The sequence below is a fragment of the Halyomorpha halys genome, unplaced genomic scaffold (assembly GCF_000696795.3).
Source record: "Halyomorpha halys isolate HHAL.00 unplaced genomic scaffold, Hhal_1.1 Scaffold207.1, whole genome shotgun sequence".
NCBI classification, from domain to species: Eukaryota; Metazoa; Arthropoda; class Insecta; order Hemiptera; family Pentatomidae; genus Halyomorpha; species Halyomorpha halys.
In genome coordinates this window covers 530026-551265 of record NW_027104696.1, presented here as the reverse complement: position 1 = coordinate 551265, position 21240 = coordinate 530026, and the positions used below count along the sequence as shown (strand labels likewise).

Here is a 21240-nt window from a genome sequence, read left to right as displayed (position 1 = left end):
ATATTGACATTTTAAAAATAATTCTTTTCTTTAAAATGTATTCATGCTAATATATTCTCAGTTTTATCAGCCATCGTCGAAGAGAACGATCCTTCTTTATTTAATTTAATCTTTTTAAATTTCATATAATAATACATATAGCCAATATCAAGATGTTCAAAAACGTTAGTAGATATAATAATGTTTTATTTTGAGAATATAATTGTCTCAAGCGCTTAGAGTCTGGTCACTCGATGACCTTATAAGATACATACAACATACATAATTTCCTGCATAACCTACATTATATGTGAAGAACACATATAAAATTATGATAGTGACGTATATTATTTCTGATGAACACTTACTTTTATAAATCTCTAAAGTAACCAATTAAAAATACATATCACAAGTAGAGATATAATAATTCTTTGTGCTTATTCTGGTTAGTTTCGTAAAAAAAAAAAAATAATAATAATAATAAAAGAATGCTGAACGAAACTATAAAAGATAAAAAAAATACATATATCAGCTCTATATCAGAGTAAATGGAATGTACACTTAATTAAAGAAGCAATATTTTATTGATCTTAATGTTGTATTATTTTTATGATTTGTTAAAAATCAATTATCGGATATGTCACTAGCTTATTTGATTTTTTTAATTAACATTTATGCACTAAACTAGTATTAATAAAAATCGTTCCACACGCCCAAGAATAAGAAAAATTTGCTCCTCAGAGGATAATAAAAGACACTACTCCCTGTAACGGCACCACAGTGTTCAGGGCGTTCACTGATTGGCCAGAAGGGTTACCTTGGCCAGAATGAAGGCGTATGATCTTAATGACAGATTTATTTAATTTAATAGATGATATTATTTTATCTAAAATAGATGTTTAAAATAATAATTTGTTTCCTTTCTGCTATTAATGTTTTGTAATATTATCTGTTTTCTAATTTATTTTTATTATTCCCATCCTCTACACCATCTATACAGCTGACATTCCAACCAATCCTAACACTATCCTCACCACGTATGCCGATGACACATGTGTGCTCGCTGTTAATAATAACCCATTAATTGTATCCCAAAATCTCCAATCCCATATCACAGCCCTCGAAGATTGGTGCCGTAATTGGAGGATTATGATAAATTCCAACAAATCCCATCAAGTCACCTTTACCCTTCGTCGTAAACCTACTGACTGCCCTACAGTTTCATTTAATGATGTTTACATTTTTAGCCAATATTTTGTCTCTTTCTTATGTTTTTCTTACAATTTATTTATCTACAGTCTCCTTTAATAGTGTTGATCTTATCTCTGTCGAACAGATCCGCTACCTTGGACTACATTTGGACAAGCGATTAACCTGGAATCCTCACACCAGACTGAAAAGACAGGAAACTGCACGTCAATTTCCACTATTACAACACTTACTAGACAAACGGTCTAAACTTCCAATTCATTACAATGAATGATCTACATGATTGTAATAAGGGCAATCTGAACATATGGAGTTGAGCTTTGGGGCTCCACTAAACCTTCGAATTCCTCTCGCATTCAATCCTTACAATCCAAAATCCTTCGTAAAATCCTCAATGCTCCTTACTTTGTCACAAATAAAAACATACATAAAGACCTTAAAAGTTCCCTATGTAACCGATCTAGCCCGAAGTTTCTAATCTTGCATCCTCTTCCATTCCTGACAATCTTCCAAGGCGCCTGAAAAGAAGATGGCCACGAGACCAGTTAATGTAAAATGTCATTATAGTGCTACCAATGGGTAGTTTCTCTACACGCTCCTGTAACACTCCAATTTAACTTAGATCAGATTTACTGAATGTATTATAATGTACAGTTGTAAATAGCAATAAATAAATATTAATAAAAAAAATTATTTTCTTCACATGTGTGTAAGATGCTTGCTGACCTTTTATTTAATTATGTATTTACAATAAAATAGGTTAAATTTATATACACGTGTATTTATGAAGATGTGACATGTAATTTTTAAATAAACATTCGTTCAATAACGTTATTATGAAAGGGTAGATAGAAAAGAAATAAGCATAGCCTAGAGTTAATAAGTGTAATTATTTCTCAATAAATTTATATGTTTCAGTTTCTCCCTTAACTAGCAGGTAATTTGTTATTTGGGCATGTTTACCCCTTATTAAAAATAATATTTATCATTGTCAGAAGATAATTTTACCGAGCTAAATGTCATATCTTGTTCCTTGACAGTTTATAACAAGTATTAGTATTTTTCTAGGACATTAACATAATATTTTTATTGTAATGCGTAAAAATATTTAATTATTACGACTGAATTCGAATAACTATTTACAGTTGGTCGTAAAACGCCATTCACTCGAAAGGATCTCTGGAAGTCCTTGACTTTTGGAACAAGTGGCCACTCCCAACAAGTTGGCTCACCGCTAGCCTACACTAACCTTCTCAACAGTTTCTTTTTTGTAACTGTAATGATTTCAATCTGTTAGCCATCATTCCACCGCCGTTATTATAATTCTGTTCTGATGGCTGTGACTGGTTATTTATTGGGCCGTGCATTACGTCTGCAAAGTTGCCCAGTGTTTGGTTATTCACCGTTTTTTATTTCAATTATCCTCGGTTCTGTATCGATTTTAGTTCTTGATTAAACTGCCCTGTAAGACATAAAATTTCTCCCCTGATATTAAAAGTTTGGCATTGCTGAGTGTAGCACAACAGTGGTAATGGAAGGTGCAGATGGGTTGTAAGGAAACCCTTACGAAGGAGAAATAGTAGGTTTTCTGGAATTTTTCATTCTCCTCATGTTATTCTCTGTTAAAGAGCATATCTTAAACTATAATTGCTTGATTAATATTCAGATTCTGCTTCTGCATAAAAAGTAAAGGAAATTTATTATACAAAGAAAGGAAAATAAAGTTTGTTAACAACGGAAAAATAATGTTTGGAAGTTTATTAGGGTAATATTATATGGTATCCGAATTTTAAATTAAATCTTTTAATTAACTTTAAGTAGTAACAAACAAAATTGCCCATACTCCCCTTTATTTATAATCGTAAATTATTACATTTTTCAGTCTTCTCTTTATTTGAAATTGTATTCTTATTTCTTTTAAACATTCACTATCCTTTAATAAGCAATAACTTTTATTAGTTTTTCTCATAATTTTTGTCACTTACAAGTTGTTCATTATATATTTTCATTCAATATATATAACATTAGCTATAAAAAAATTAACATGTAAGATGTGTTAAATTGTTTGTAAAAATATGAGTAAGGACACAATATTACAATACTTAAATATAGTAATGTTCTCTTGTGAAATAATTAATTGTCCACATAAATCTTTATGGGAACAATATTAGCAAAGAGACAACAAACAATTTTTATATTATAATTTCAAGAAAGTGACTACATGCCCAAGATATTTTATTGTTTGTAATTTATTGATATATAATCAATAATTATTTCAAATAATTATCTATTGTATAATAACCAGGAATTTTGTTTTTATTAAATAAAATTTGTAATCATGTCATAAAATATTGTGATATATCTGACCCGGGTAAACGGAGAGCGAAAATATACCAAGATACTAGCGTGCTTACATTTTTTATCATAGCACGATTTTAATTAATTTTTTATGACATTGTTCTGCTAATGACTTATTTTATTATCCTTGGGAAATATTTTAATGATTCTATTTATGATATATAAATTTATTTGTGGCTGCAAACAGTAAAACCGTTTTTAATATTAATATTAAAACAGATTTTTAATATTCAATGTCAAGGCATGCGATTGATTAGTTCATAGTCCGGAACTTATACATTTTTACCATACCCACGATTTATGTATGCTACCTAGCTTATTCTAGGTAATTCTCGCGGAATAGGACAGAAAAATATATATTAACATAAGTCCAAAATTATAAAAATACATCTCAGATCAACAGGTTTAATAAGATTAAATAAATGATACTTCACGCCAACACTGTTCTATTTGCATATATGCTGATATTATTAGTAATATAAGTAAGTATATATTTTACTACATTATACCACAATTACTTTAAATTTTGCCATACCTGTAATAATAATAGTTGGATTCTTGGGATTGCTAATTGAGTAATTTTTTTTCAGAGAAAATAATAAAACCCAAAAAATCAAATTTACGAAAACATTCAATTATAGGTAGTTATAAAAAATCCCGGAATTCAGAAATGTAAAATCCAATATTTTGAGTATAATAATAGGATTAAATATTCAAATATTCCTTTCTATGTAGAAATTTGATTTTCCTAAATCTTAAAATTTTGATACTTTTATGATGTTTAAAATTGAGTTTTCCAGTCTTCATAATGGGGGCAAAAAATTGTTAAATACAGTCAGCTTCAACTTCGTATATGGATTATTAAAGTTTTTAATCAAAGTCGTTTACTTTTTTGTGTTTCAAACAAGCTCGCATAAGCTTTTCATATACATATTAATATTATAAATTACATAATACATTTGATTTGGCTTATTTGTACTCAATTTTACACATTTTGGGTCTTTACTGAATGATTTTAAGTATTTTACGATACATTTTGCAGATCTTTTTAGAACGAAAATCCGATCTTTAAATATAAATGAAATCTATTTAATTACAATACATTATACAACAATATAGTCCCAATTTTTTTATAAATTATTTTAAATTTTCCAGCTTCACATTACCTATTGAAAATTTGCAGGTTGTTCTGCCCTAGTCTAATATAATTTAATCAAAATTATCTGTATTTATCATATTTTCATTTAAATATAAATTATTTAAATTTAAAATTATATTATTGCTACCTTTATAACAATCGTCTAAAAATGTTTAATATTTAATGTGAGGATGTGAAATTGTAGTTAAGATTGTCTGTCATTGAGGGCAGTCAAGTTGTCTGAAATGTCTTAACAAATAATGAATGAATGAAATAGAAATGTGAGACTATATGTTATGTGAGGTATAATTTATTGTAATTGAATAATAAAGCCAGTCTCGAACAAGTTATCACAAAATATAATAAGTAATATCTTTAACGTGGTGCAAAGTCCTACGCCATACTATGTTGTAGTAAACTACCTATTATCAAGTAGTAGTAATACACATACTAGGTACGCCATTTTGGGTTTTCTGATGCGCCTAATAGTTGTGGACATGAGACCATGGGTTTTATTTTATAGTTTGCTTGATAAAATATATGTTTAAAAGATAAATAGTTTAAGACGGACCTCAATTTAGACCAAGTAGTGTTATTAATTCTGTTTTATATTTCTTAAAATAAATCCTTTTAATTATCTGAAGAATTTTAGAAAACCCTGAACTCTACAGAATTCTTGAGCAATCTCTTGATGGCTTTTTGCTTCGAACCACTCTTTGTAAAAATTCCTAGCCACGCTCCGATTCCTTCGACTCCTTTGTTCCCTGGCATCCAAGATATTTCCATAGATCACAAACATTCATAGATAGATCTTTCCAAGCCCATTCCCTGCTTTCCTTTTTGGAAAATTATATATCTATGCTTTTTCTATGTATTGATAAATGTTTATCAGTGCGATACATATAATTTATATGTTTATAGCTTCTGCCTTTAGAAGCTTATAGCATACCAAGAGCTGTTTTCGGATAGTTTTGTAGCCCACTTATATAACTTTCAATAAAAGATTCATATATATTATCCACTGCTATTGATTTGGACAATTACAGTGGAAGCTTACTCATTTAAAAAACAATTTACAAAATCTAGCTAACAAATATTTTCGAAAAATTAATCTTGCTGCAAGAATCTGGCGAGAATGACCCTATAATGCTTCTAAAACATTATTTTATATTATTTTTTTATTTGCTGTTACAATAAATATACATATAATTTCATTATGCAACCATTTGAAACTTTATGCATCAATAGTGGAAAGCAAAATTAAATGCTTGTTTTCATTTTAAGGACATAAATTATTATAAGAAAAAATCTCATTTTAATTTTTCAAGCGGATTTTTTTTTTGTGTAGTAATAATATTTGTCATTCCTAAAATATTGCAGTTGTCACGTATAATGGGGAACCGCAATAGACGGTATAAGTAAACATTTAAGCTGAAAACTTAACTTGTAGGTTAAACCATATTATTTAGACCACTCTACTTCCTTTATATAGTGCATATTTTTGTAGTTTATATTCTTTAATTCTTTTCTTGTTTTAGAGGGATAGGTGGATTATATTAAATTAGATCCTTTTTTTTCCTTCGTATGATTTTGATTATTTGATTCCTAATCTAAAATAATTTCAATGATGTTAGCACTCAAATGGCAAACGGCCCTCGAGCTTGCTCGAACATAACAGTTTTCAAAGCGACCCAGAAAGCAGGATATCTTCTAAGTGACATCTGGAACAACTGGGACAAGAGAAGGCCATCACGTATGTAACTGGGTACATCTGTCCGACACACTTTTCCGGCCATCTGCAATTATGGTCCGAGAAGCACGATTGTACCTAGCTAATGTAGGTACCGCTAAAGAGATTTTAACGAGCGGATATGATGGAAAATCGAAACGTTGTTCACATGCCATATATCAACTGATATAGGCATAACGTTTGCAGTTTTATGTATAATTGTACACTATAATATATATTAATATAATATGAAAATATTAATCTCAAAGGCAATTATTCTTCACCCACACTATACCAATCCGTTAAATTGGATTCCATAACTACTCACAAAGACCGAAGCAAGCAGAGAAACATTTACTGGAGGCTTTATTATTGTAAGAATTTTTACTAAAACAGACTTTTGTTATATTGTTTTCTGAATGCATAGTGAAAGCTCCTTCATTTTAAGTCTTATATTATTTATCCATTAAAATATAAAAAATGTGGTCCAACCTCATGTCAACATCTATAGGTCGGTGCCAAAATGAAATATAAAAGTAATAAGAAAAATTGAAACATTAGTCTGTAACACTTTTAATTATTGGGGTATTATGGAGGCTGTATCGGCTTTAATGCTAAAATTATACAATTGAAACTATTTCTAGAGGTACAACTGATGACAATTTTTATAATACAGCAAAATTACAACCAATATAAAACAAAATAAAAAATAAAATAAAATAAACACTGAAATATAGATAAGCGGAAAAATACAACTAATGATAAAATAACAATAATATAAATATATCATTACTATTAACATATATATATCATCATTATTATATCGAAGGCTTAGAGACACACGTACATGACTACATTTTTTATTTTTTCTATTATTTGGTATAACTACATACTGGAAAACAATTTACTTAATGTTAAAAGAACATATGTCTACAATTTTTTTTTTTAAGTTTCAGAGAAAGATATATAACATAATACAAATATTAGTTTCTAACACAAAATTTTAACAGGAGATACATCTTAGCAATCCAAATACATTCGTCAGTAGTAGTTACATTGGAGTGTCTCCAAGCCCACGATATAATACGTATTATAAAATCGTAATGTATATAACATTACAATAATATATAGAATGATACATAATATAGTAATGAAATACAATTAATGATTGAAACACAACTTAAGAAGAGAATAATAATTTACAATAATAAATCAATAATAATCAAGCTAACAAATCCCCCCAAACAATTTTTAATTTATTTATTATTAAGTATACCTTTATTAAATATATGCAACAAGTAACGTGAGTACTTACTACCCTATACAATGACATGATACAGACATGTGGAGAATCTACCAATAGGTAGAGCTGCAATATGATTCGTAGAAATGATCTCGTGGCCACCTTCTTTTCAAACGCCTAGGAGAATTATGAGGTAATGAAGGAGAAGCCAGTTTAGAAACAAGTGGGTTCGGGTAGTTGAGAAGTTTACCATGGAAGGATCGGTATTTGGTTCTGGCCAAATCGGCAACATATGGAATATTGAGGTTCTGATGGATAATTTGATTTGTGACAAAGGAGCAGTAAGGATTTTATGAATAATTTAGGATTGTAAAGATTGGATACGAGAGGTATTCGATAGCTTTGTAGAGACCCAAAGCTTGTGTAGATCAGTCTTTTGTAATCGATAAGTTTAGACCGTTTGTCTAGTAAATGTTGTAATAGTCTGAATTTACGAGAGGTTTCCTGTGTTTTCAGTCTTGTATAAGGATTCCATGCCAGTCATTTGCCCAGATGTAGTCCTAAACAACGGATCTGTTCGACAATAATGAGTGTGGTATTATTAAAGGATACTGTGGGACAGAAAGTTATACATATAGGTTTACGACAATGGGTAAATGTGATTTGGAGCGATTTATTGGAATTTATTTCAATCTTACAGTTCGAATACAATAGTATGGTTATTATTCACTAATAATGTGTCGTCGGCATAAGTGGTGAGGAGAGTGTTAGGATGGGTTGAGATGCCAGCTGTAAAGAGAGTATAAAGGATAAGACCAAGAATACTACCCTGAGGTACACTAGCAGACTATCGAATGAGAGATAAATAAGGACTGCTGTGATTCTCTTTTAATAATCTATCAAATAGATAAGAACGGACAATGAGGAAGTATGAAGGAGGTAGTAATTTTCGGATCTTGTATAACAGTTCTAGGTGCCAGACTTGATCAAAAGCATGTTCTGGCTAAAAATTAGAATAAAGTTGATATAAATAGGTATACCTAAGTAATATTTACAGCTGGGTTTATTCGAAATTTATTGCAATTGAAGTCACTAAATTAAAAAACCTATAAGCAGTTATTTTTATAATGAAAATAAGTTAATAAGTTCCATTAACTACATCTAATTATTAGAAATTAACTCTTTTGTTTTTTTTCTTTATTTTTAACTATTTCCCTAGGTCTCTAAATATCCAAATGAGTCTGATTATATTTTTTAAAAGTCAATGTAAAGTAACTACGGTATCATACCACTTGATCATATAATGCAGATTTTGGAGTTTGAAGAAAATATTCGAATCATTGTTACACCCTCATTAATGATCGTATGGCGTATACTTAAAGCTAGTGAATCTTTTCCCTCGCATTGTTATATTTTAATCATTTATAAGAACTTTGAATCAATCCTTTAAACCCAATGAACTATCTCGTTAGTCAAACTGAATGCCGTGGAAGATCAGGAAGAGAGGAGAAGAAGCAGCCCAAGTAGGAGGAGCCGGTGGAATGAGGCACATTTAGCCAACAAATTGTCAGGACCAATTTCTCCAGCCTTTCCCACGCCGAGCCTTCCTCGTCCGAGAAATCTATTTACTCAGGCTGGCTTCCGTCTTATCTAATTGTCTCCTCATGGAATGCCGCTAGGAAAGGGGCTTTGTGGATTGTTAAAGAAATGTCTTCAGCTTAGCTAAGAAAATCTTATAATACTAAATAAATAAAATAGCCAGTTTCTATAATTATAATAATAATGTTAAAATTAATCCAGTAAAACTTCTGCATTAGGAACACCAACGGGAAAGGATGTTTGTCCGTTTTATAATGAAATTAAGTGAAAAATAGTTGAATATTCTGGGACTAGGTCCCTTTAGAACAATTACAAAGGTAATTTTAATTTTACAATAACATATCATGGGCAAAAAAAAGTGTGACCACACTTAATTATAACTTATATTAAAGTTGTATATAAATAATTTTAAATTCAGAGAAGAAAAAAGCAAATAAATTAAAAGCTAAATGACTAAATACATAAAAAATAAAACAAAAAGGTAGTTACAAAATATGTGTATAATTATAATATCGGATTAGATTGGTGAAGTAAAAGGTAGTTAAATAGAAGGGTTATGACGTATGATAGAGGGAATGGAGTTCCAGTGATATGCAGTTTGGGTTAAAAATGAAAGTTTTGCTGAAATGTTCGCTAATGAGAAATACAAAACGAAAAAATTGAATTACGAACATCTCGTAGCTAAAGCAATAACACCTCTTAAGAGCAAAAAAATGTTATTTTGGAAAAAAAAATTAACTCACAAATTGGATTACATCATTACTCTTCAGCACAAACCGAAGCAACATAGTTTAGTTTTTCATTATTTTAAAACGAAATCTAGTTTGATAATTACATATATTTCCTAACAAAAGAATTAATTAACAGGTAAATTTGCATAAGATTCATAATGGATACTTGTTTAATGTGAATTATCGTTGATACTCTAAAATATTTGACAGAAAACAATAGTATCTTATATAATTATCATTTTTCCCAAGTATAATGACCTGATAATTTATTTTTAGAATTGTGCGTTTTTCTATTATTTTTTTTTTATTATAGAGGATTAAAAACTGTTTACAATAAAATGTATTTTAAAAAACGTAAATCTGCTTGAAATCATCCTTCAACCGCTTTTAATAAAAAAAATTCTACCGATCTTTTAAGAATTATTTTTCCTAGTTTTCTATGCTGCACTTTAGGATTATCTATCTTAAATCGTTTTTTTGTTATCGCTTCCTGTTTAATAAAAAACACACAAATTATCAATTTTTACGTTTTGTGGAGAGATCTACTTTAACTTTCTTAAATATTGCTAAGAAGGTAAGGGAAAACTTGTATATATTTTAAATCATATTAAATTATCTACCATACTATTTTGTAGTGAATAAAACCTACTACGTATTCTAGTAAGGTACAGTTGAAGTCTTGCAGTTCCCGTGGTATTTATTTAATAAAATAGTTCTCACAATATGAAATAATTTTCAAATTTACCCACTGCATTTTTTTGGCATCAGAAAAACTATAAAATGGAAAAAAAAAAATCTAAAAACTATTTTTTTCCTGCGTAAAAATATGTTTCATCTATAAATCTAGAGGGCGGCGGAAAATGTTTTTAAAATACATTTGATCTTTTCTACCACATTTGAAAAATCTCTAAGAATAAATTAGGTAAAATAATTAATCCTTAAGAATCTCAGTTTACTTGATGTGTATATATGTATACAGTTGTAAAGAACAATAAATAAATTATTAAAAACAATCTCAGAGAAGCCATAAATTCTGACTCTGTCGGGATTTTTTTTTCTTTTGGAGGGGAGGGGGAATAATTCGCTTCAAATGCTGAAATCGATAAAAATAAAAAGTAATCAAAACACCGAAATCTGATTGCTATCTTAAAATATGTTGGCTTCAGAACAATTCTCTTATAAGAAGGGTCGAGTGAGAAATCTAAGTCAGGGTGCTCCACCGTAAAAAAAAAAAAAATATAGATTCTTTTTGAACGTAGTCAGATATTCTTTTTCGGTAATAATTTTTCAATGTATTCCAATATAAATCGGTTGGTTACCAGCTATGACAAATAATTTATTTATTCTTCTCTAGATGCACGACCAACTTCTATAAAATAAAGTACTGGCCTTTCATTGCTTAGAGGATTAATTTGATTAAGCAAGAATTTTGACCACGTCGTCTTATATGTATATCAAGAAATATGATAGTATTATAAAAGTAAATTATAATAGGTTCCTGAAACAATATTTAGTGTGCTTGTATATAGTAGACTTAACACAAATAAGTTGTTATTATTGGTCGAAAATCGAACATTAGAATTAAACTGAAATATTTACTTATATTCAACAGTCGATTACAAAATTTAATATATATATATATTTTAATATTCTAATCACTCAAAAGATATATCATAGCAAATAAAATTTGAAAAATATTATTAAGCACAAAGCCAAAATATTATGAGTTATATAATTAATATTTGATTTGTATATATGTTAGAGTAAATGGCCGACGAATCGTAAATTTTTTATTGTTCATAAAACTCCAAGAAAAACAGCTGTAAAACAAGACTTTTATTAGTAAATCTTAAGATTTCTCCAATCATTTGGTAAAAGTTTGATAGCTTTATAAATTATAAACAAGACTTTTACCCATGGATATTGGCAAATATAAAAAGTTGCTATCAAGTTGTAAATTATCAATCAATGATGACTCAACAGTATGATATTCAATTATCATGCTTGGGTATTTATTTTTGATACTCACCCAATAATAAGGTCCATTGGGAATACCATTGGTTATAAAAACTACTAATGCTTTCACAATACTACTGTCGATTTTCGCTCGCTCAAGAGATTAATGAACCCTCAGCGGACAAATTTAAGTCAAAATCGGAATTTCATCCAGCAGGGATGCTTGACAAATGATGTGGATAACCGTAAAGTATTTGATGATGAACTGAAGTGATCTCAACTGGCAAGTAACCTTTGGTAAGATCCAGACGTCACCTGAAAGGGACCAGGTTTGTTTAATTAACACTTGAACAAGTGCAGAGAGCAAAAGTCGGCAGTTCGGATCTATTTAAGGCATTGATAAACCCAATGAACCATACGTTAATGAACCATAAATTCAATATTATGAAGGGTATTTATAGATAAATATGTACCATATTCTTGAGACAAGAAAAATTTATATTTGTGAAATTTATTTATTTTGGTTTATTTATTTTTTTTTAATTCATTTTTCGTCAACGGTTTAGGGCCATTCTACATCTTCAGGATTATTAAACTTTTTCTTATTATTCTTTTTAGTTACATTTATATAATTATAATCTGTAATGTTCACGATTACCATTAATTCCATCCATAAAGACCTTAATGTTCCGTATGTAACCGATTTAGCCAAACCAGATATCAATCCTTCCATTAGAAACTTCCTGATCACCCAAAGCCAATAGTTTCTAACCTTGCTTCCTCTTCCAATTCCTAGCAATCCACTGAGACACCTGAAAAGAAGATGAACTCGAGACTTTATAAAGTAGAAATATTATTAGAGCGCTACCAATGGGTAGTTTCTCTGCATGCCTGCATCGCGTAAATTTGATGTAAGATCATAATGGTATGATCTTACATCAAATTTACGCGATGTATTTTTATGTAAATAAATTTATAAATAAAAAAACACATTAATACTGCATGGAATTTTTATTTTGTTTGAATCATTTACACTATTACTTAAAAATTAACTATTGACTGTTAGGTTTTACACACCTAACTGAAAATGGAATTGAAAAAAAAAATAAGTTTCATGTAAAATTAAAACTAATTAGAAATATTGCAAAATATAATTGTATGTATGTAATTAACAAAGAGCCTAGTAAGAGGTAATGTAATCCTGAAGATAAGAAAACGGCTTATACTAAAGAATAAAATAAGTTAATCATCTGCTGGCACATTTTTACAACTGTAAATAGCCATTAGCGAAGATCCTGTTATCGAAAAAATTTTTGGAAACGTTTATGTTTTTATCAAGGCACTTTGACAATCTTAGGATTTACAATTTAGGATTGAAATAAACCCAGTTTCAAGTTCTTTTCCTTTGTATAACCATTGAATCAAATAAAACCTAAAAATTCACCAACAAATATCTACATAAATATATATTTAATTTCAAAAATGATTCTTCAACTAATCTTTTATATTTATTGTTAATAATTAACACGCTTTAATTTAATATTTTATAGAATGATGGACCCGTTATTAGATGTGAGCATATATCAATGACGTTTACAATAGCCTACACACTTAATGTTAACTAATTCACAACGATAGATTATGCAATGAATCTGGAAAGTACTGTATGTTGTAACGATAACAAAAGAACATGAGAAAATGTCTACCGACATATTCTCAAATAACTCGCTCACTCTCTTTGACTAATGAGTGAAAACATTCTCAAGCGACGTAACTTAGTTCTTGTGAACATACTCTTTGCATATTAGTCTTACAGAGCACAGCGGTATATAGCAGGTAACATTCTTGTGATGTATAATAACATTTATTTATATTATTTTTTACAAAGTGCTAAAGCCCAAAGAATAATTAATTTTTAATTATATTCTACAAGATTAAGGTTAAGATTTTTTATATTTGAATATGTTAATTTTCTTTATTTCATTTTATTTAATTTATTATGAATTCTTTAATCAGTTTAACATATTTCACTTTGTTTGTTTATATTCAATATTATTAACTTTGTGTGTCAATTGCAAATTATATTTTTTTTTTCTGTATTATTTTGGTTTTTTGAGGGGTTTTTATTTCATGACCTTCCAACGATTAATAAAATCGAACCAAGTATTAGGTTTTTTTTTTTTTACTCTGGGGAAGAGGTTGGTTCATTTTCATTTACGAAAAGCTCCTCACCCCAACACAAAGCATTGTCGGAAAATAATTTTAGTTCTTATTTCATTTCAATTATCTGATCCTTTCATGGCCATTCTTGTTTAATTCACACAAATCTTCGATTCATATCTTGTGTCGGTCATTCATTTAGATCGCATTGTCTTTGGTTAGCGTCTTATTGTAGAGTTCTTAATTAATTTCTCAATTGGCACGGTAATATGTATATATATTAATAAACTTTGTTAATATCAGTGTGTTTTATTAGTAAGTCAGAAGCATTTGTGCCACTCCATAAAATTTAATATAAACACTATAGAATCAATAATTGGTGTAATTTATGGATATATTCATAGAAGAAAAGAAACTCTAAAGAAATATAAAATAAAACATTGTTAACAATTCTATTAAAAAGACCCATGTTTCTTTGTTCAAACCTAATACACATTTCTCTTGTAATAAGATTAAGATAAAATAACAAAAGAGACATCAAAACATACATTTTTATTCAATATAGATCTAGACCATAATAAATAAAACTTACATATAAATATTTCTTTAATTAAATTATAAATTACTTGTTAAGTCATCTCAAATCGAGTCTGTCTCTTTGTAGGAAAGCTTAACTAAAAAACAAAAAGAAGTGCTTGGTCGGATCTAAACATTAATTCGTTACGTAAATACATAAAAATTAAAAAGTAATAAATAATAATAATAATAAAAAAGTAAACAAACATTTTTTTAAAAAGAAACTTCCAAAATATAGAACAAAAAAAAAAAAGTCTTCAATATAATCAAAATTAAAAAAAAAAAAAAAAAATTTACAAATTGGTGATTATAATTTGTGATTGAAACGTTTGAATTTTCTGAATGTGTGCCTCTTTTGTAGGTTCATAAACTTGGCAAGCTTGAGAATAATAGGTTTTAGTAAATAATTATACGCGTTACATTTCTGCATGAGTGATAATTTAGAACGTTCTTATAGTGTGGAATGTAATAGTCTCACTCGGAAATTTTCTGTATTTATCTTTTGAAATATTTTTAAAAACAAAAATTACTATGTTTTTCTTTTTTATAGTATATTTTATATCCCAATTATTTTTTTAAATACAGATTTGTGTGCGGTTCTTGCCTAACTAGGAAGTGCACCTAGTTAAGGGGAATAACAGGAGAAATAAGAAAAATACCAGATATAATTATTTTTCTATTTAAGTAAACGGAAGGTACCGGAAGACTCTTCTTTCCCAGCCGGTCTCTAATACCTTTTACTGCCATTGACCCCACTTCTTAAGATTAAACTTTTGTTGTCAATGGAGAAATATTATCTCTTAAGAAGAAGAAAAAGAAAGAAGTAACCAACTTTGACTGTAATATTTATTTTAATTAATTATTTCTTTTTTTTTATTTAGTACCGATTACCATTCTAACTTCACCTTATTTATTATCTAGTATAGATCACTATTTAATCAAATATAGACTTGTACCACACAATTGACCGTTGTCCTGACTTAGGAGAACGGATTAACGAAATTCTGACGTTCTTCTAACCTGGATAGAGCCGTCAATAGATATCTCAATCATACAAATCATATTAAAAAGTGTATAGAGCCGAATAGATATCACTGATCCGATAATCATGAGCTGTTGATACGTCAATCAGAGCGGACAGCTCCCGATCTCAATCCAATGAGCAAGAGTGATCTCATTAGCCTGGACCACTTTCTCCCCCTCAGGAATGCTATGCCGTCAGGGAGTTCTTTGGCAGGTTTCCTGTCATAAGAAACTGTCGTACCAGTTGTTCTCCATTCATAACTAAGGGTAGAAGCTCTTAGATACTCCGGTATTATTAAGGGAGATTTTTATTTTTAAACCTAAATTTTACAAGCTCAACCTTCTATTGAGTTAGTCAAATTTAAAATTAAAAATAAATTTACGATGGATTTTTGCTCACTTATGTGTTCTTTAAGTGAATTTCTTCCTTTCATTTCTATAACAGACCTGGAAATTTTCTTTTCTTTATTTCTCCAGTTTAAATGAAAATTTAAGATCCTCCATTGAGGACTGTTACAGAGCTAGAGTGGGAATGTCAAGATTCATTTCTTAACTCCGGAGTGAAATAAATATTGACGGACCCTCTGGTAATAGAACCTTTAAAAGTCTCAAATGATCTAATTTTGAAATAAGGAGTACAGTAAATGATTATTAGACACTTAAAGTTACTCTCATAAGAGAAAGATGCGCTCCCGATGAAATAACATAGAAAAATTTGATCTATAAAACCACGAGAAGAATCATCAAAGCTATTTTCGAAAAGGAAATGGTTTTGAAAAATGCCAAAAAATTATTTTTGTACCCAATATCATATCAATGAAACTTTTCCAAGCGAAATTCGAGTACCCAGTAGAAGCTTCAAAGACATTGTGGAGTAGTTTAACTGCTTTCAAAAACCAGCCCATGTTATGGTATCAATCAAGTTGGTTAGAAGAGACTGATGACAAATTTCAGTCCTTGGATAAGACGTTTCTCATCCCTCTCAAGTCGTGTTACAGTGAGAAAACGTTGATCGAACTAAATGACTTTTTCTTGTTTATACAATAAAATGGATCCATTTTAAGCAAAAATATTCTCATTACTAAAAAATGTCAAATTGTGGTAATATCAGAAAATATTTTTAGTTTTTTACTATCAACTATTTTTATTAAAGAAACTCATAACTGCATACATTTTGCTTTTTAAAACGTTTCATATTATTTAATCACACACATTAAGGTCTTTATTATCACGAGAGCTACGAGTGTGTATGATATATAAGCATTCGTGTGAAATCGACTTTGTAATCTCGTCCAGTTCTCTCCGACATAGTTGACTCTGGAATTTACAATAGAAAGAATTATTTTCAATGAAAATTTAATTTTAAAAACCGATCTTAAATGAGTAATTTTCCCATGAAAATCATTTATTCAAAAGAGTTAATTGCCAAAACCGGTAATAATGTTTTACGGTTTATAATGTAATATTTTGCATAAAAGGTGCGAAATATTTTAGAATTTAATTTTCCATAAAAATCCAAAATCATTATTTATCCGGCATAATGATCCATACGATTCTCCGCTGCTAAGGATATTCAGCTTATGACTACATAATTCAGTGAGAATACCATCAATAGGTTTTTTCGATAGTGACAAAAATCGATGCTTAATATCAAATTATCGTTAACCCTGCTGCCTAAAGAATCTTGAAGTAACGCAACGAAAAACAAAAATCGAGAATATCTAATGGCTGATTTGAATTTTATCGCGATCACGGGCTAAGTATAAGCAGATGGGAAAGCGCTAAAAACACAAATAAAAAACAAACTAATTGCTACCCCGCCTCATGAGCGTAAAATTACAGGAGGTTAGAACTTTCGAGATTAATTTATCCGAGAAAGATATTAAAGTAATTACCGACTCTCTTATCTCAATTAGCGGGATGAATTAGATGTAACTGAAATATCTTCTTCATTGGCTCAGTTCTTCGCAATCAATGGCCACTCGTCCATTTAGCTTCAACCGCGTTAGAGCATTCGTTCTGAATTTATTTAGTTTTAAGAAAGTAATTGGTTATTTAGATAATGTATAATTAAAAATCTTTTATAATTAGATATTATTCGTGCTAATTAAATTTATTCTGGGGGCTATAAGTAGGTTGCTGGAAAATTTATTGCCTTTTTTATTACCTTTTCTTTTTTTTTTAGTGGGATTCATTTTTATTCTTATTGGGTTTTAATTTTATTATTTCTTTTTTATTTTCACCAAGGAAAATAGTTAAATAAAATAGACAACAGAGTGCACTAAAATAGCATTAACAGATAATAGTCCTTTGGTGAAGTGTATGAGAATGGTAAATCATGGGTATAGGAAATACAAAACGGACAACCTACAGACATCACTAGCGATTAATAATAACATTAATTTTTTTCAAATTAGTTGGAAGAAAAATTAGAGGGTTCAATTTGATCCTGAAAAAATCGCCTCCTTGTATAACCGTTGTTCTAAAAACAGTGCTTCCTTACGAAGTACTGAAACCACGACCCTTTATGCATTATATTTTAAGTACCTATGGACCAGTGGTTTCTTTGGAAATATTTTTTTATTTTTAAATTACATTTCTATGGCTGAACCAAATACTCCAGTATTGACATATTTCTGAAATTCTCATAAATTAACTTTAAACTTATACAAAATAGAACCTCTCACTCTCAAATTGTCACTTGTACCCCTTTGCCACTCACTTACTGAATTATAATTAATATTGTATTATTTTACCTTACTAAAATAAAATAACTATGTAGAGTTGTAGTTTAGTTGTTGTTGGTTAGTTTGTAAAATGTAGAAAATTTCAGCTTCGTAGCCATTGTCATTTTTAAGATAAATTAATCAATTTGTGGGGAGCATCTGTTCCTTAAAGTGTTATGAAAATAAAATCTGAATTCATGGATACCTCCACAAATTATTTACAAAATACACATCCTTTCAAAGTGGTATATACTGGTCTGATATAGATGATTTAAGTTTTATTGTAGGGATATTTCAAATGAGTGGCTAAAAGATCAATGACCTACAACTTTGGAAATCCTACCTCAACCCCAAAGAAGCCCAGGGGCTGCTGAAAGGGCATTCTGCTATAAAGTCAATATTTATTAATTCTATTATTCACATTACTTCTGTTGTACTTATTATTATTCTCTCGCTTTTTTTTTTCAAATAAACTAGTTTTTTTTTATCATTAGAGGGCAATTGTTTGGTCTACGAAAGTCGTTATTCTTTGTTATTAATTTTACTTTTCTCTTTTATTAAAAGGCATTATTTTTACCTATTTATTTTGTCTAATTTTCTCTTAATTATAACATTGTATATAGTTAGGGGTGTCTTCTATACAACACAATACCCCTATATAATCAATAGTTTAAAAAAAATAAAATGTAACGGTTATCTAAAATAAAATAAAAAATGATTGGCTGCAATCGTCCAGAAGTTATTATTTATTAGAAATAATTAATCGAAAATCATCAATAATAACAGTTTTATAACTCGTGTCGTTTTTGAGAAACAGTGATCAATAAGTCAATAAACGATTTCTTACAGGTACATACGGCCCGATTTTATTTTATTCAAAATTAATGATTAATTAACTTAATAACTGTAACAATGAAGTAGGTCACAGGTGTTTGTATTAGCTGTTTTTGTGTGAGGTGCAACGAATGCTGTCATATTTTCTTGTTATTATACAATTGTGGTTTTATATAAGGCGGTGTGTTTTCCACTGTGGGTTCCCACAATGGCATTAACGCAGCTTTATTTTTTTTAGATCTTGTTTGTGTCATGTTTTTTTTCTTCCTTCGTCCGGAAAACCTTTAACGATGACTTTCCAAAAGTGAAAGAGCTTCCACGGGTCAGTTGCCTTCGGGGTTTGCCAACAGCAATCGCTCAAGACTTTTTTTTAAAGTTGTAAATCAGAGGAGGGTTTCTTATTAATTTTCAATTAGGTGGTGATTTCGTAGAAAGGTTTTTCACAATTTTATGGTGACACGAATCCGTCAAAAATATGAGTGTTCATTCTGGGTTATTGTTTATTTTGTCCACTCACTATGGGTGTCATTGTCATTTTTTTCTCCTTAATGAGAAAATTCGATTATCAACGAAAAATAATCACTTTCATTGTTCACATAATGAATAAAGAAAGAAAAACACAGTGTTTTTATTTAATTAAATAATTTGATTTTAATTTAGTTTTAGAAATAATATATTTTGCCCAAATATGCCTATTTAAATAATTCTAATAGTAATATATCTTTTAAAATTTTTTTTTTGAAATATAACAGAATATATTATGGATATAAAAACCCTGAGAAAAATGACGTAATTAATAAATAGCTGCGAATTAGCATAATTTAAAATATCTCTTCCAAATGCATCCATGAGTTGTATATTTGAAAAAATATGTTAATTTGGTAACTGGAGTGAAGATGAAAATATTTGGAAATGACAAATAGAACAGATTGAAGCGTTACAATAATGAGAATAAAATGTGATAAGCTGTTGTTATTATTACATAATTTATATATTACATAATAATTAATTTAAAAAAAAATTAAATCTTTACCGCTACACCCATGAGGGGTTAGGGCGCGCAGTACTTTGTAAGGAAGTACTGTTACTAGAGCAACGGTTGTGCAAGGAGGTAATTTGGTCAGAACCAACCTCGTCCGCCAGAGTTTACCCTGTTAACGTACCCAATATATGATAGCCGGGCCCTTGGGGTTTGTTAACAATGAGCTACCCACTCCCACATATTATAAGTAATATATAAATTTAATAGATACTATATATAAACAATAAATTTGCCCTTTTTATTATGCTTTTATATGTATATGTTGTATAAATTTAATAATAAAGGAGGTTACGAAAAAAATAAAATAGTGATTATAAAAAAAGTCTTTATGTTTTTCATTATCATTTTGAAATGAAACATCTGTGTTTCATAAAATTTGAAATATTGGTAATATTTTAGTCTGCCTAATGGAATCTGCAGAAAAAGAAATTTGCAGAAAATATAATTTTAACAAAAGAAAATAAGATGTCATAAATAATAAGTAAAACAAAAATTTCGAAACATTAAAAAAGCTATTCTGACCAGTGTACATCATAGGTATTCTTTTATACTTTATTTTTAATGCCGTGATATTATTTTAGTTTTCTGTAGACGTGAATGTTTTTTTTTTGTTACAGGTAAGTTGCAGTGACCTTCACGATCCGTACATATAAAGTGAGTTGAAAATACGAGTTATTACTTAACTGTGGTAGTTATCTATATCGTTCCATCACAAAGCTAGATCGATTAGAATAAGTTCAATCATTTACTTTCATTATTAATAAGAATAATAGTAATAATAAGTATAATTACTCAAAAAGGGATTAAAATTAATTTGTTGCTTTTAAATAATTAAAATATTACAAAAAAAATTACATATGAGTAAATAACTTAACGGTCAACGTTTGGCCATTTATTTTTAATTATGTTTTTCCTACTCGGGAAAAATATAAAATGA

The 21240-nt window shown here is 29.0% G+C and overlaps 1 protein-coding gene across 4 annotated transcripts in view; it reads left to right on the top strand.

Moving 5' to 3' along the window:
* The window catches only part of pot (papillote), a 297177-nt gene that overhangs the window by 189804 nt on the left and 86133 nt on the right, over nt 1–21240 (top strand). The window contains exon 2 of one of the 4 annotated variants that reach the window (XM_067050524.1): nt 20921–20957. The exons of the other annotated variants lie outside the window; for them this stretch is intronic. The gene's annotated coding sequence lies outside the window, so the exon portion shown is untranslated. The remainder of the gene's footprint in view (nt 1–20920; nt 20958–21240) is intronic. 4 annotated transcript variants of the gene reach the window in all.